Genomic DNA, 14896 nt, shown 5'->3' with positions numbered 1-14896 from the left:
ATTAAGCTTCCGCAAGTTTGATTGTAGAAGTAGATTAAAATATTTTGCGTTAGTTATATTGCATTATTACGTTAATCTATAGTCAAAATTTCTACAAATACAATGATCTCAAATGTTGGAAATGACTGCTCCTCTAATTCTCTGCGCTACTAAGAAAACTACACTACTTGCTGGAAAGGGACTGTAAGAAACTCCACCTACGATGCTTAGAAAATGTTGCAAATTTAACCTCAAGCTCCTTGAACAAAACCCACAAAAAGCAAAAAAGGGTTCGACCTATCTCTGAGCCAAAGTCGAACCCACAAAATGGTGTGAATTCCCCAGTTAACTAGTAATTCACCCTATTATAAGAATTAGGATTTCAGGCCCTAATAACATCTGGAAAATTCTGAAATTTTAACCATGGACTCCTCTCAAGAAACCCATAAAAACCCACGAAGGAATTTCGTTGGTTTAGACTTCTGAAATTCGACCCCCTTGGAGCCCAGCTTCAGCAAACACTGCAAAACTCGGTCTACTGGAATTTGCTTGTAAATCCTCCCGGAAATGGACCCAAAGTGCTGGACTAACCTCTGTTATGAATCCTTTGACTTCCTGGATGGGCTTCCGGCCTATGGCATCTGCTCCTTAGCTCGACGAAATCGCTGGACTGACCCTCTACGTTGTCCCCAAGCCCAGTAATTCAAATTGCTGGGATATTGGCTCTGCTGGCTCCAAAAATCATAAGAAAGGTTGGCCCTTTGCATCTCTCCCAATTCTCTAACTCTCCTGGAAAATGCTTGATCATTGATAGCTCCAAACTCCCCCTGCGTATTCTCTAGCTAGCCAGAAATATGCACTCCCTATTGTGGCTGAATGTTGGTGCTATAACACACTCTCGAACTCCTGAAATACTTATGGAACTGCCTCTCTAGGGCGGGCATGGATGGTCCCTCGAAGTAGAGGTTGAATCTCTTGCTTGAGAGATTCATGGCTAAACAGCCAGTTGACTCAACTAAATAGCAGGGCAAACAATCAAGTAATTTTGATTGCAAGGTGTAAGAATGAATCCAAATGAGAACTCCCTCCTCCTTTTATCCTTGTGGGTCTTGCTCGTCTCATGTGGGCCCCTCCATCCAACACTTCGAATTCCCTCTAAGACATTTGAATGGCCTAGTTCGAATTCTCATGCGGGTGGCCCCCACCTACCACTAGCAACCAAATTAAGTCAAATTTCCTCCTAAGTCCCTAAGTCGAAAATGCTGGGTTCTTTCCCTTAGCCAAAATTGTGCAAAAATGCGTGGAAACACCCTATTGCAAATTTGCTTGAGAAGGGACATGACAATTTTTATCATTAGAGTTCTCATTTTGACGTCATAATTTTAGTTAAGTCGATGACTATGTTTTCACCTACCAACCAATAACAGAATAAATAAAACCTACTTTAAAAAACAACATTTTAATACTAAATTTCTCAAACTATATCAATATAAGGTAATCTAAGGTATACAACTTTGAATGAGACCCTATATATTAACTACTCAATCACTGAAAACAATCCCTATATATGTCCCATAAGAACATAATAATGTATCTTTCAAATGGGTTTAGGTAGTTTCAAGATGGTTGGAAGGTATGTTAATAATGTATCTTTCAAACAAACAATCCCTATATGTGTCCCATAAGAACATAATAATGTATTTTTCAAATGGGTTTAGGTGGTTTCAAGATGGTTGGAAGGTATGTTAATAATGTATCTTTCAATTGGGTTTAGATGGTTTGACAAGATGGTTGTAAGGTATGCTTTTGCATTCTCCCTACCTAAGTTCAAATTCTCGATTAGACTCTAGTTCATTATGAAAATGCTATCGAAGTAGATGCCCCTTGTGAGTGAAACCTCCTTTATGAATACATCTTTAAACATATCAAACCTTGCTAAGTCATACATTTCTTGCTAAACACCTCGCATCACTTCAGTGGGAAATATGATGGTGGAAAAGAACTGAATAAGCTTGGGAAGAACGGGTGTGTACATTTTGCACGTCTGGGGTAGTGGAATCAGAAAAACATTTCATTTTGGAACGTGATGCATTCAAAGACATCAGAGAAAGTTATGAGAATATGTTAACATTGGTTTATTGACACTGTCTTTTCAACGATGGGATTGTTCGAAGGTTGAGCGAGCTCATCATCAATTTGAATAAAAAAAATGGAATTGCAAAAAACGAAAAACAAAATACTAATAGCCCCATAAATTATTTTTAATTGATAAATACTAAAATTTCATTTCATTTCCTTTCTCAAACCAAGTCATAATTTTCTTTCAAAATGTTGTCACTAAAGTAAGTCTCTAATTACCTTAGTATCTACCCATTATTTATTCCTCGATTTAAAAAAAATAAAAATGTTTCAAACAAATATACCGTTAAAGGGGCTTGAAGTGTTTGAGCATTTCCTCCCCACAATTATATTAAATGTAAATGATATGCCTAAAGTATCCTGTACGAGGGTTTTAATCCCCTTCACCTATTTTATTAGAACTCCGTGTCGGGAGGTCGCGATACAACTCGAAAGGCATTGGATTTAGGACTTGTTCACTCTGCGGTTAAACAGTGAAATTGCAAGGCAGGCTGGTATGGATGACAGAGGGAACGCCACTGCAGCAGGGCAAGAGGATCCAAGGTCCTTGGATCAGGGACCTCAAGGCAGGTACCGCCTTATGGTTGATTTGCAGTGCTGGCGGGGGGTTCCCTCTCGTTTATGGAAACAACAAAATTATAGTAGAGCATCAAGGCGGTTTCAGGGTCATTGTGAGAAACAATGGAACTTGATGCTTTCCATAAGCGAGAGGGAACGCCCCTCAAGCCGTGCAAATCGAGCATCAAGGCGGTTTTAGGGTCATTGTGTGAAACAATGAAACTACAGTAGAGAGAGGGAACGCCGCTCCAGCTGTGCAAGAGGATCGGATCCGTTTGATGGTCAGAGGCGAGGTATTTGAATCATAACGTTGATAAAAATAAAAAGAGGCCGACGATGCTTTTTTGGGCGAGGAAAGCTTTTTAATGGTATTTTCAGGGTTTTTTTTTGGGTCTAAGGTTCGTAGAAGCTTTTCATAGGTTGCCAAAGCTATAAATTTGTCTGCTAACCTTTTGGCCATACAAATTTCTGTTTTAATCTAGTATCTAAGTCCTGGTTATTAATTCTACCGGCTTCATATCTTAAAAAAAGGGTTTCTACCTTGCTTATATAACCATCATGAATGCTTCTGGTGATTTAGCTTTTCTGTTTTGCTCGCATAAATTCAAAGCTTGATCTCATATTTTGGTGACTTTCCCTTTTATTTTGGTATTCTTCGAAACTTGTGTCACATATTGTTTTTGTATTTGTTCAGGTTCCACCCAATTGTTAGCTTATTTTGATGCTTCCTATTATCACTCTGTCTCAAGCATGTCTTCCCTATTCTAGGAATAGGGAAATGCAGTGTAGACTGCTTTCAACACTCGTGGAAAATCCCTTGGCTTAAGAAGCTGCCGATGGTGGGTATTTATTCCGACAGTCATCAAAGACTCGCACCTGATCCCAACTGCTTGAAACGGAGCACTGAATGGTGAAATTGCCCATGAGGGTAAAACATGTCTCAGAGGGATTTGAACCTCCGTGGTTGTATGAAACACCCCTCTTTACGGGAACCAAGCTCCTATTGATTATTGTTAACTAATTGCTAAATTTTTGTCTAATTGTTGCTTTTTGTGGACTACTGTCGAGTAATTTTACTATGATGAATCAACTAATATTACTTGCTGCATTTTATTTTGCTTTTGATCGAATTTGGATGCCATGGAATATCTTTTTTCTTTTTCATCTGCTAACAGTTATGTGCTTAACACAATAATTCTATTTATCAGTAATCATCTGGAGATCCAATTCCTCAGTTTTTCTTTTCTTTCTTTCTTATTGGACCTAGATCTTGCCCTTCTAGGAGATATTTCTATAGAAGACCAAGCAAATAATTTTAGATAAGATAATTGATATATATATGGGATATGAAGGGCATGCTGCTACACTCTTGAGCCTGGCAACGAGCTTTTTTAAATTTAAGGAAATAATTTGGATTTTCATGAATTTTAAGTGGGATAGATGTTAAATGGAAACTTTGTTCTCTTTTTTGTATTAAATGCTTGCTTCTAAGTTGCATAAATATGTAAACATCTGGAAGTTTCTGAAACGCCTGAAAATGTGACCCCTTCAAAATGGAAATGTTGGGGAAACCCCATATTTATAACTTTTCTACATATGTTTTTTTTAAACTAGAACGAGAACATTTGTATCAATGAATATCTGCTTTGTGAATGCAGCAGTTACATCAAAGGAGGAACTATTTCCATTTGTTAATTCACAATCCTATCCATCTTTGGAATGCCCACTATGTCAAAATTTTTGAGTGCCTTTATGTCAAAACTATTATTCCTATATGTATATACTATATAGGCACCAAAAGAACATACAAAATTTGAAAGCATTTACAGACCAACATGCTAATTCTCGGGAGGAGGGGTGACATCACCGGGTCCAAATCCCCTCTTCTGAGGGGACATTGTTACATTTAGATCAGGCGACTCTTGAGCTACATTGCCAATGACATTGCTTGAGAAAGTGGATTCGGAGGTCTTCTTGTCGAGTGAAGTTTGTAGGCCTTCAATTTGTTGACGAAGACTAGAGAGTTCATCCTCAATTCTGGGCATCAAAGTTCGATGTTCAACCAACAACTCCATAGCAGTGGCCATACTAGATGAGGCACAAGGCAAAGAAAGTATTCTTGGGTTAAGGGTTTCTAGATAGTGGATAGCTAGAGGAGGCAAGTCACGTATGTGCATTTCAATATCCAAATTTTGTTTAATTGAACAACTACATAGGTTTATGGCTAAGCCATTTGTGGCCATAAACCAAATTATTCTTCTGGAATGTTTTGGCCTTGGTACAATTCCAACCCTTCCACAAGGTGACAGGGGATTGCAGACCTGACTTGATAAAGAGGGATTAAGGATGAGTTTATTATGATTGGTAAGCCTGAGCCAAAATTATTAGAACTAAAATTGAAATTGAGACTAGATCAAAATCAGTAAAAAAAACAATAATGAAGAACTATTCAATCTGTCATGGGACTGTGCAGGTGGGTTTAGGTTCATCGAACATTGGTCTGGATTGGACTCAGTTGAAAAGGTGTTGAACTACTCGGTTGTGAATTGATTTAGGACCCTTCACTTGATAATTGCTTCAAATTGGTTGAACTTGATCCAATCTAAGTGGTTTTGATAACCTTGGTTTGAACTTTGAATGACTCTTTTTAGCACAAGGCAAGTGACCTAGTCTTCAATTTGTGAGTAAAAATGCTTTTGTTTGTGTTAATGCCTCTTGCAAACTTGAAATATGTTTATCCTTAGCTTTTCTAGTTCAAGAATAGCTTGATAGCCTTCTAGTCTCTTCACATGCTTTGATATGGATAGGGATCAAAGGCCCCCTTTGATAGGGATAATGATAGGTTTTGCCTTTGAGCAAAAGGATAGGGATCACTATAAGGAGTATTCATCGAAAGACAAACCAAAATTGAACCTTTGGCCTCTCTATTTCAAGAATGGCTTGATAGCCTTCTATGCCCTTCATATGCTTTGAGTGGCAAAGGCCTTTTTTATGTTAACCATGGTTGAGATGGTAACATGAGTTTGTAGTTTTAAGTCATACCATGAATTCATGCCCATAGGACAATTTTACACAAGAACCTTCGAGGCCTCATTTCTCTAAGCCACTAATAATTCAATTTTTGCACAAGGCCTAAGCTTGGGTATGCGTTTTGATAATCCCCATGGTCCCTAATCATTGGAATGCAATAAAGTTCTGATTTTTTTTGTAAAAGCTCTTACTACCCTCCATTTTTACTCGTAGCCACTAATTGTTTTCTCCACTGATTGAGCGGAATTGGCAAGAGGAAGAATATATATGAATTGTAGTAAGGATTTTAGTAGAGATTTGGTAGCTAGGGCTAATGGCTTGGTGAATCATTTTCAATTTTCTTTTGAACTCTTTGGATGACCATCTTGTATAATTATTTGAGGGACCTTTGAAAGTTGATTAGGATGCCCAGAAACTTAAATATTTGACTTGAATGTATTTGAATCCCTTACTGATCTGTCATTCAAATAGAAATGTTGGCTTTGTCTAAAACATTTGGTTTTGGTCCACTAAATTATAGTTCTAGAGGCTAAGCCAAATATTTGAAGACAATTTATCATGTAGGTTATTGATTTCTATTCCCTTACAAGATCTTGAGAAAAAAATCATCAACAAAGTCCCCATTGACTGGTTGCCCAATTCACTATTCAGGAGACTGATACCTTTACTTAATCCTTGGCCCTTGTGAGAGATGAAATAACACAAGGCCCCAACTTCCATCTCACTTAGACTATAGGAGCTGATGAGTATCCTTGTTGGAAAAATTGAAAGAGTGCAACTTGTTCAAATTTACTACTGTTCATTGAGAGACATTCTTTCCTTTCAGAAAATAGTTTCCATGACACTAGGGAAGTTGGGGCCAACATTGAGATCCTCGAGCATAGCCAGGATGAAATGCCCCTCAACCCTGTTATATGCTTTTTGAAAGTTAATTTTGATGAATAAAGCGTTGAGGCTTGAGAATCTGAATCACTTGAATCTTTCCCATATGGCTATAATATTGCCCAGAATAAATCATTCCCCTATGAAGGCTATTTTTTCTAGATGTATGATCTTAGTAAAATGTGCTTGACATGCATGGCTAGGCCTTGGCTAGAATCTTGTAAGAGACATTGAGGTGGGTGATCAATCTCCAACTTGTGATAAGGTCCCTAGACTTGGGGATGAACCAAATGACACCTTTGTTTACATTGTTCCCTTAATGATTGTTATATAGGCGTTTTTCTACACTTGAAGCAAGTTTGGCATGATAATGTCCTAGGATGCCTTATAAAATTCACACAAAATTATCCAATCTAGATGTGTGTGACTGCTAAAAATGTTGCAAGTGAGCAGTTTTTAGGTGATAATAGATGATTTATCCTCTGCCATATTTGGCAAGGTAGTTTTCAAAAAATTTCAGATCAATGACTACTCAAACATCCTTTTTTGGTTTCAGGAACCCTGTGAGCTATATCCATGCAAAGTCTACATGACTACCTTTCTTCCTCAATAAGGCCTAGAGATTGAAATTCCATGTTGTAGTAAGAGACAAATTGTTGTTGATATCCTCCTATTTGTTGGGCCTTCCATTTGGAATACTGATTGTAGATATCTTCTTTGTAATCAATTTTGATGTTGAACACTTTCAAAACTGAATAAAGAGATGAGAATTGTTGTTGAGGAGGAAGAAGACAGGAAAATACAAGAGGTATAAGTCTTTTAAGATAGCAGAGATTGAATAATATTATTAGTAAAGAAGTAGCTAAGAAATCGGGTCAAAGGAAACACAATATAATACTCAACGATAGGAAGAAAAAGGTAAAAGAGAGTATTATTAAACATACGAAAAATAATCATAAAGACAAGAAGATTAAAAAGTTTTAACTAAAATAAAATTAAAATTGAATTGACGTTGAAGGTGAGAACGAGTAAACAAGAAAATGTAACTAAAAATAATATTCTAATTAACAAAGTTTGACATTGATAATGAATGAAAACGTGAATGAAATAAATAAACCAAAAGCGTTAATCAACAAGTAAATGAGAAACACGTGGGAAAGTACAAGGGTAATAAAACATAAAGAAGTACCTAAATAGCTTGAAAAAAATATATAATGAAAATAATTAGGAAGAAGGGGTCAAATAATAAGAAGATAGGTAAATACTGAAAAGAGGGAGAAAGGATAGAATTGTAAAGAAAAGGGAAATAGATTAAACAAAAGATAGGAGAAGACAGAATGGTTATGGAGAAATAAGAATGAGGAAGAGGATGAAGCAAAGAGATTGAAAAAATAATAAATCTATTGAAGGGATAAGGAAAGTGGGAGAGGGAGGAGTGAGGAACAAAGGCAAGGGAACAAAGTATGCGAGATCTTTATGGGCAGAAATGTGATAGATGGTGGGCTGTTAAGGTTGAATGAGCTTGAAGGCATCTTTGCGATTCAGGTTATTGGGATTTCTTTTGTTCTTATAGTTTGTTAGTGTGATGGTTAATTTTGGCTAAATGTGTTGGTTAAGCCTAGTTTTATTTGCATACCAGTATGGTAATGTCTTTTAGACCATGGTAAACAAATTGTTCACTCACTATAATTGTAAAAGTCCCAAGTAACTTCAACACCAAATGGCAAAACCTTATCAAAACATCAATCTTTGAATCCTACAATCTACAAACATATACTGCAGAAAAATAAAAACAGTGAGTACACATATCTCAACTCTCAATCACATCTATCTTCTATGGAATATGGAAAGAAGAAAATACATCATAACAACTGAAAACCAAAAAATCGCTAACCAACACAGTGGCGTGCTGTGTGTTTTCTTTATAGAATAGGAAGGCAAAGGAAGATACAATATATCTGGTCACATGCATGAAGTTCTCAAGGTAACTCAAACAAACCCTAACCCCCATCCAATCACCTAGTGTGCCCAGCTGCATGGATCCATGTGACAGTTAAGTATACCTCAACTGGATGATGAACTGGAACATGCAAGCGTGGATCCATGTGACAGTTAAGTATACCTCAGTTGGGTGATGAACTGGAACATGCAAGCATGGATCCCTTTCCTTATGAACTGCACCCTTGCTCAACGTAACTCAAACAAACCCTAACCCTCATCCAATCACCTAGTGTGCCCAGCTGCATGGATCTGTGACAGTTAAGTATACCTCAGTTGGATGATGAACTGGAACATGCAAGCATGGATCCCTTTCCTTATGAACTGCACCCTTGCTCAACGTAACTCAAACAAACCCTAACCCTCATCCAATCACCTAGTGTGCCCAGCTGCATGGATCTGTGTGACAGTTGAGTATACCTCAACTGGATGATGAACTGGAACATGCAAGCATGGGTCCCTTTCCTTACGAACTGCACCCTCTACCCAAACTGGAGTTTTACCCATGCAGGTATTTGTGCCCTACCTAAGAATAGACATCTGAAAATTCATTAACAGTGTACAATGCACAAGAATAGGAGAAAAAATGTAGACCAAGTACTCAAGATTTCGTCATCAATATCAGACTGTTTGGTAATTACAGTCAAACCTGAGATTCAATCTCAGGGGCTCCAACCACGTTTCACTGAAGTTTTTACACTTTTGAATTCTGCCTCCTTGAAAAATGCTCCCTAGGCCTGAGCATGCATGTACATGCTGTCCACAATAGGATAGAAATGAGGTGTAACTCCTTCAATATGCCCCACGCTGTCCACAATAGGATAGAAATGAGGTGTAACTCTTTCAATGTGCCCCGCATCAGAAAATGCATATTATCCATAATCGAAGGTGTCGCCATTACCATGGCTGCTTGCCGTCATCATTATCTTATAATAACCTCTGCAAGTTGTTGTTTTCCATTGAATGAATTAAGAATACACACTCTTTCAAATGCATGTGTCTCTTCCACCAGATTGCCCTGAGATTCACTGTTCACTCGCTGCTTGAGGAATCTGATCTGAGGTGTCATCATTACCATGGTTGCTTGCCCTCATCAATCTCCCATAATAACCTCTACAAGTTGTTGTTTTCCATTGAATGAATTAAGTATGCGCGCTCTTTCAAAAGCATGGGTCTCTTCCATCAGATTGCCCTGAGAGTCCCTGTTCATTTACTGCATGTGGGATCTGATCCTGCATTGGTGTACACTTCCACATTCCTAGCTCTTGAAAATTTGCAAAAGGAGGTTTGAAAGAAGTGTTTATATTCTTGACCAAAATAGCAGACTCTCCGATCCCTAGCTGATGCAAACTTTAGCTGAATTGAGATCCCCTGCAAGTCATGCAAAATATAGTTTCCTAGTTTCCTTGCAAGCTTTGTTTAAGGAATGAAAAACTGATTTAGAAGAAGAAATCATCTGTGCATGTGTATGCTAAATTTTAATTTATTTTTCTGCTATTTACTGTTTTACAGCTAGTGTGTAATGGTAGCTGTGTTCAGAATTTATATTTCTCTGTAAATTAAATTCTGCAATTGATTTATTTGATTGAAGAACACAAGGACAGCGTCACCGAGGGGAGGAAAATTTATAATAAATTGTGATTATTAGGCATGGTGCATTGTTGTCATGGCTTGGGAGGTTTGCATCTGTCAAACAACTCTCAATTCAAATAGCCCTTGCAACCATGGCAACAAAGAGTCATTAGAATCAGTTTTGCAACCATGGTACTTTAAGATAGATTAACTGGATTTTTTGAAGCACCTACCACTTGAAGGGATGTGAGGAGGCATCTGGTGGACTTATAGGGGTCCTAAAAGAATCCTTTGGTATGCAGAAGTAACCCATACCTCGTTCAGATTTTACATTTTATGTTTATTTTGCTTGAGCAATTTCTTTTTGTTAGCTCCACTGGTGGAGCCTTAATAATAAATATTAAGGATGTGGGTCCAAAGTTTGAACTGTAGTCACTGCTGTGATGATTCTGGTTCTGTTTCTTGGAGAATTAATGCTATTCTCAACCAAAAATAATTATAGTCACTATTACTGAGTTTGGTGACTTTTTCTCTTCTTGGACATTCTGAAAATTTTGACAGTTTTTGCTTTCCTTCTGTCTTTATGTGACTATCATATTTTTTGAATGGTCTGATATTAAATTAGCTAATATTATGTGTTATTTAAAATTTTTAAGGATAGCTCAGTGGAAAACACTCCAATTTCTATCTTTTTGAAGTTTTGGAATTGTAATTTACTAATTTTGGTTATATTATTTTGTCGATCTCATTTTAATTGAGTTTCGTATTGCATCACCTATCAACTATACCTTCACGAGAAACAACCTTTGGTTTTGCTTTGAAGTGTAGGGTGATATTTTTTTGGGTTATTTTTTTCCTGGGTTGTGAAGTTGATCTGGATAGGTACTTATATTCCCTACATTCAGGTATGTTATGCTGTCAATGTCCGCGTAATGGTGGTGTGTTCAAAGTTCAAACATTCTGACTTGATGGGAAATAACTTGAAATTACTGGTTTACAAAGACCATTCAGAGCTCTCAAGTCCCAACCAGAGAGAGTTAATGGTTCACAAAGACTATTCAGAGCTCTCAAGTCCTAAGTCCTAACCATAGAGAAGGCTGGGTTGTCAATTGCTTTGCAGATTTAAGTATTGCATGAAACTGCTGCATGGTTAGATATGAGTGGAATAGGGTTTTCCATCAACTAATAGGGTTCATCGTTTCTCATGTTTGGAATCTGTGTTGGTAAACAAGGCAGGTGGCATGAATGGGGGCATAAAAATTCACTGTACAGGAAAATACGGTGCCATTACTGTGCTCCAAATGTGGGCCTGCAAAAGTGGTAGAGCAAATACTTGCATCAGGGAGCAGAGAGTTTGAGTATTGAGTAAATAGTGTTGCTCAATTTTGAATTCTTGCATGTATATGGTGTAGATGTAGCTATATTTTGACTTATCTTGTATTCTTTTGTTTCCATGACAATTGATGCATTAAGCAAGATATGTATTTGTATTGAAGGTTTGTCAAATGGTTGGGGAGGTCACCTGACATTTTGCTGAGTTTTGGTCGGTCTTATGTTCTCGCTGTTGATGTTTGTTGGAGGTACATGTTAGTTTTAATCAGTATACTATCTTTTATTGTGTGTCATATCAATATCCATATTTTTCTTGTTTTGTTTGAGAATAACTACTTTCACAGATCTGTCATTCACCTTAACCCTGGTCTATTAAGCAAGGTTTAAATCTCATACTAGTTTGTTTTTAATTTTTGACATCATGGTAATTAATGATTGGCATTCAAGTGTTTTTTTCTCTTTTTTTCTTATGTTCTTTTTTACATTAGGCGTCAAGTCCCGTCTTCTCATTTAGTTTATTAGTGTTACCTACAGAGATGACACATCTCTTCCATTCAGGGCATGGAGTGCAATACGAATTAGTATTTATTAAGCTTGACTTTCTTTTTATTGTGAAGTATGAATAGAAAGTAGGATGAACAGAAAGTTTAGAACACAACCATATTATGTTATATGTGAAACTGCATAGTAAATTGTAGAAAAATTGTGGTTGTGGTGGTGTTGATGTGAATGGGCATCATAACTGAGAGTAAATGGAAAGCTACATTTTATGTTATTCAAAAGTTTTCTAATATGATAATATTGTTCCTTGTAAACGTTATTATTTTACTTATTTTGTTTCGTCTCTCTTCTGTCTATTTTCCTAAGATCTTCAGTGTGAAATGTTTGGAGTATAGCAGGTAACTGCTGTAGCAACGTGCAATATTTTTCAATCCCATTACCCTACTAAAAAAGTGACCATGTTTTGAGTGGATATTTCAACGGGTTTAGTGAAATTTGAATACTTGATACATATATATCTTTCAATATTGGAGATTAGTTGTAAAACTCTCTCGGTGAGACCTAAGTGGAGGGTACTGTATGTCGTTACTCTTTCTTTATATTTGTTGTCCGAGCTGGCTTCGTTTTTTAATTCATTTCTATACCTTGAAGGATAGTGTACTCAGTGGTTGCTTTTTGTATCCTTGTGATGGTTCTCCAAGCCTTTTTTCATTTGCTTTCTTGTGCTTTTGCAAAATCTGGACCCTTTTATCCTTTTTCTCAACGCTCATCTTTAGATTCCATTTTATTTTTTATTTTTTTACCCTTTCCCTGAAAAATACTTTTCATCATGTATATTTGAGGTGTTCGAAATTACATATATTTTGGATTATATGGAAATCCTTCTTACCTTTGACATTGTGTTAGCAAGCTTATTTTTTGGTGGCAATAGCTTGAGATGGAGTTTTTACAGTTATTTGCTTTCTCAATATAATTTGTGGTGTGAAAAAATTGGTTCTTCATACATATGTAAAGCTTATTTTTTGATGCATGTCATTGATGGCAACAGCTTCAGATGGAGGGGATGAAATTGATGCCGTGCTTCAGTTTTGAATGACCTTTTGACAAGGGTCAATAATTGAACCAAGCAATGGTCATTTACGAGTTTCAGTATATCTATATTTTCATTTATGTTTGGCCATAACGATCATGTTTTTCAACTACGCAAAAGGTTAATTAGCAGCTCTAGGCAATGATGATGAAATATGCTTTACCAGACTGTGGGATGCTTTGATATGGTATTGGCAGAGTTAAATCTGGGTTATAACTAGTTATACTTGAAAATATGACTGGCCTTCTGATGCTTATGAATTTTTGTAAACTTTTATTTTTCTCTATATTTGACAGGCCATGCGATAATGTTTTCTAATTATTCGAAAGGTAAATTAGCAGTTCTGGTCATCCTTGCCCCTTGCATATATAATGTTTTTCTTTTGCAACGAAATATACAGGCAATACTTGTACAGATAGATTCATTTCTATGACATATTGTTATAAATTTCTATGCAAAGCTTTACATGAAGGTTTCCAGATTTTTGTTACAGACAAATGTGCATATGATATAGGTGAAGGTCTTTAAATAGTTGGTCTCTTTAAATGGGCATTTTCTGATCCAAGGTTGACATTTTTTAAGTTGCCCGTTAGCTGTAATCTTGCGAATACAGAATAGAAACACTACACTGGTTTAGTTTTGGAGTATATTTTTTCTGTGAATTTAACGGATATTCTGCAACCTAAGTTGGTAACACCTGCAATTATGTGATTCTTCTAGAATGTCGGCATGCATATTTGGTTTATGAAAAGGACTTTTGGCACAATATTTTACAATTTTCCTTTTTTAAATGCGCTTAATATTATTTTGATAATATGCTTATTATTATCTCTCTGCAGCACGAATACCCTTCTCCAATATATGGAAATAATACGCTTATTATTATCTCTCTGCAGCACTCATACCCTTCTCCAATATATGGAAATAATACACTGCAATATAGCTGGCTACAATACTTTAGAATGATCCCTTTAACTTCTCTGATATTTGGAAATAAGTAGAGCTGGATACAATACTTTAGAATGATCCCTTTAACTTCTCTGATATTTGGAAATAAGTAGAGCTGGCTACAATACTTTAGAATGACCCCTTTAACCTCTCCGATATATGGAAATAAATAGAGTTGGCTACAATACTTTAGAACAATGTTGATAATATCGGTGAAATATCGGCGATATTCGTAAATATCGCGATATTTTCGGCGAGCCGAAATATCACCGAGAAAAATATCGCGATATTTCTGAAATATCGCCGATATTTCGGCAAAATATCCGCGACGATCCAAAATATCGCCCAACGATAGTAAAAAATTTCCGCGCGGGATATAAAGTCCGATTTTGGTTTTTTTTCAATCATTTTCATTTTTGATTGCTGGAGAAGGAAGGGGAGAGCTATGTGCTCGCTGCCAAGGAGGGTTTGAGCGTTCAATAACTATTATGGCCACCAACAACGAAGATTTCATTGATCCAAGCTTCAAGAATAGTGAGACAATTTCATTTCTTCCATTAACAGGTATGTTCAAATAAATCCCTATTTTAATGAATTTTTTGTTAGTTTTAAGATTGTTCTCGCTTGCCTATTTGCCTACAATCATTTTGCTTGATTTTTTTTTTTCCATTTGAAAAGATTTTCATGCCCATGAGCAAATGCAAGGGTTTTAAGTTTTCAAGTTTTCTCCATATTTGGAGAGCAAACTCCATTTTTTTGAGTTCATAGCTGCAGAGGCTATTTATTAATTTTATTATATATTAGGGGTTCATCTCTATAAACTTTCTTCACATTAGAAATTAGTTTCTTATTGTGCAACGTGAAGTT

The 14896-nt window shown here is 36.5% G+C and overlaps 1 long non-coding RNA gene across 1 annotated transcript; it reads left to right on the top strand.

The window, feature by feature from the left end:
• The first annotated feature begins 2492 nt into the window (after nucleotides 1–2492).
• On the top strand, nucleotides 2493–13402 carry LOC149206457 (uncharacterized). Its single transcript, XR_016252548.1, has 2 exons — nucleotides 2493–2969; nucleotides 13040–13402. It is a non-coding gene; the product is annotated as an uncharacterized LOC149206457 (long non-coding RNA).
• Nucleotides 13403–14896: the final 1494 nt, after the last annotated feature.

The sequence above is a fragment of the Pinus tabuliformis genome, chromosome 1_2, assembly GCF_031772625.1.
Source record: "Pinus tabuliformis cultivar Carrire ecotype Pingquan chromosome 1_2, CPIR1, whole genome shotgun sequence".
NCBI classification, from domain to species: Eukaryota; Viridiplantae; Streptophyta; class Pinopsida; order Pinales; family Pinaceae; genus Pinus; species Pinus tabuliformis.
Note: the sequence above shows the minus strand (reverse complement) of the source record. Positions and strands in the feature narration are given on the sequence as shown.